Source organism: Arachis duranensis, chromosome 1, assembly GCF_000817695.3.
Source record: "Arachis duranensis cultivar V14167 chromosome 1, aradu.V14167.gnm2.J7QH, whole genome shotgun sequence".
In the NCBI taxonomy this organism is placed as follows: Eukaryota; Viridiplantae; Streptophyta; class Magnoliopsida; order Fabales; family Fabaceae; genus Arachis; species Arachis duranensis.
Window position 1 is genome coordinate 85261486 of NC_029772.3, and position 3116 is coordinate 85264601.

Consider the following 3116-nt stretch of genomic DNA (forward strand, 5'->3'; position numbering starts at 1 on the left):
CAACATTCAACTTGAACTCATCCTCATTGACTCTCAGGGTTACTTTCCCTTTTTGGACGTCAATGAGGGTTCGGCCAGTTGCTAGGAAAGGTCTTCCTAGAATGAGAGTTGCACTCTTGTGCTCCTCCATTTCCAGCACCACAAAGTCAGTAGGGAAGGCGAATGGCCCAACCTTGACAATCATGTCTTCAATCACTCCTGATGGGTATTTAATGGAGCCATCAGCAAGTTGAAGACATATGCTGGTTGGTTTGATTTCTTCAGTTAAACCAAGCTTTTTGATAGTAGATGCAGGCATTATGTTGATACTTGCTCCAAGATCACATAAAGCTTGCTTGGTACAAGTACCCTCTAATGTACATGGTATCATAAAGCTCCCGGGATCTTTAAGCTTCTCATTTAAGCTTGTCAGAATGACTGCACTGCATTCTTCAATGAGGTAAACTTTTTCAGTCTCCCTCCAATCCTTCTTATGACTTAAGATCTCTTTCATGAACTTAGCATAAGAGGGTCTTTGCTCAAGTGCTTCTGCAAACGGAATCTTTATTTCAAGAGTTCTGAGATAGTCTGCAAAGCGGGCAAATTGCTTATCCTGTTCCGCTTGGCGGAGTTTTTGAGGATAAGGCATTTTGGCTTTATATTCCTCAACCTTAGTTGCTGCAGGTTTATTACCTACAGAAGTGGGTTGGGAAGCCTTTTTAGAAGGGTTGTGATCAGCACTTGTATGTGACTGGTCCCCCACTGGCATTTGAATGCCAGGGGTGGAAGCTGGAGTGGTGTTAGACACCAACTCCTTATTTGTTACTGGCGTCTGAACGCCAGAACTGTGCTCCCTTTGGGCGTTCAACGCCGGATTCATGCTTGTTTCTGGCGTTGAACGCCAAGAATGAGCATGGGCTGGGCGTTCAGCGCCAGCCTTATTCCTTTCTGGGCTCTGATTGTCCTCAGAGGGATTTTAAGTAGCCATTTGTTCACTTCTTGGCTTCCTGCTGCTTTGAAGTGAGGTATTTAATGTTTTCCCACTTCTTAATTGAACTGCTTGGTATTCTTCTGCTATTTGCCTTGACAGTTGCCTCTCTGTTTACTTTAACTGTACTTCCATATTCATGTTAGCCATTCTTGTTTTCTGTAGTATTTCCTTGAATTCGGCTAGCTGCTTGGTTAGAAAGTCTAATTGCTGATTGATTTCATTAGCCTGATCCACAGGACTGAGTTCAGCAGTTACTGTTTTAGCTTCTTCTTTCATGGAGGATTCACTGCTTAGGTACATATGCTGATTTCTGGCAACTTTATCAATAAGCTCTTGAGCTTCTTCAATTGTTTTTCTCATATGTATAGATCCACCAGCTGAGTGGTCTAGAGAAATTTGAGCTTTTTCTGTAAGCCCATAGTAGAAGATGTCTAATTGCACCCACTCTGAAAACATTTCAGAGGGGCATTTTCTTAGCATCTCTCTGTATCTCTCCCAGACATTATAAAGGGATTCATTATCTCCTTGTTTGAAGCCTTGGATGCTTAGCCTTAGCTGTGTCATCCGTTTTGGAGGGAAATAGTGATTCAGGAATTTTTCTGACAGCTGTTTCCATGTTTTTATGCTGTTCTTAGGCTGGTTATTTAACCACCTCTTAGCTTGATCTTTTATAGCAAATGGAAACAGTAATAATCTATAGACATCCTGATCTACTTCCTTATCATGTACTGTGTCAACAATTTGTAAAAATTGTGCCAGAAATTCTGTAGGTTCTTCATGTGGAAGACCAGAATACTGGCAGTTTTGCTGCACCATGATAATGAGCTGAGGATTCAACTCAAAGCTACTAACTCCAATGGAGGGTATACAGATACTACTCCCATATGAATCAGTAGTGGGGTTAGCATATGACCCAAGAGTCCTCTTGGACTGTTCATTCCCACTTAGTTCTATAATGGAATAAAGGAGATGATATGTATGTTGATATTATTTATTTATTTTGAAATTGAAATCTGAATTTTTATATAAAATTTTCGAAAATGTAGTTCAAAATTAGTTAGAAAAGATATTTTATTTTTTTTTTTGAATTTTGAAATTTATGATGAAAGAGGAAAACACACAAAAGACACAAGACTTAAAATTTGTAGATCCAATGCTCCTTATTTTCGAAAATTTTGGAGGAAAAACACCAAGGAACACCAAACTTAAAAATTTTAAGATCAAAACACAAGAAAGACTCAAGAACACCTTGAAGATTCACAAGAACACCAAGAACAAAAGAAAGAACACCAAACTTAAAATTTTTAGAAAACCAAGACAAATTTTCGAAATTTAAAGAAAAATTAACAAGAAAACACCAAACTTAGAGTTTGGCACAAGATTCAATCAAAGAAAAATTATTTTTGAAAAAGATTCCAAAGAAGATACCCAATTATCAAGAACATCTACTAATGCTCCAGCCAATTGGGCAGTAACTTCAGTGTTGATTTTAAAGACGTATTATATTTATGGATAAAAGTATAAATTTTTTAAAGTTAATGTTTTGAAAAAGCACAAGAAAAACAAGAAAAGACACAAAATAAGAAAAACTCAAGATCAAACAAGCAAAATAAACAAGAACAACTTGAAGATCAATGAAGAACAAAGAACACAAGTTCGAAAATTTAAAGAAAAATATAAAATATGCAATTAACGCCAAACTTAGAACAAGACACTAAACTCACGAAAATTAACAATTAATAAAGAAAAATAATATTTTTGAAAAGAAAAAATTTTTTTTTTTGAAAAGAAACTATCCTATCAGGATTTAATGACTCTATAACAATAAAAATAATTTATTCCTAATCTAAGAAATAAAATAAACCTTTAGTTGTTCAAACTCGAACAATCCCTGGCAACGGCGCCAAAACTTGGTGCACGAATTTGCAATCACACTTTTTGCAATCCGCACAACTAACCAACAAGTGCACTGGGTCATCCAAGTAATACCTTACGTGAGTAAGGGTCGAATCCCACGGAGATTATTGGTTTGAAGCAAGCTATATTTATTTTATTATTCTTAGTCAGGATGTCAATCAAAATTATCAATGGGAATTATTAGATTGGGAAAAAATAAAAGAGAATAAAATCGTTACTTGTTGTGCAG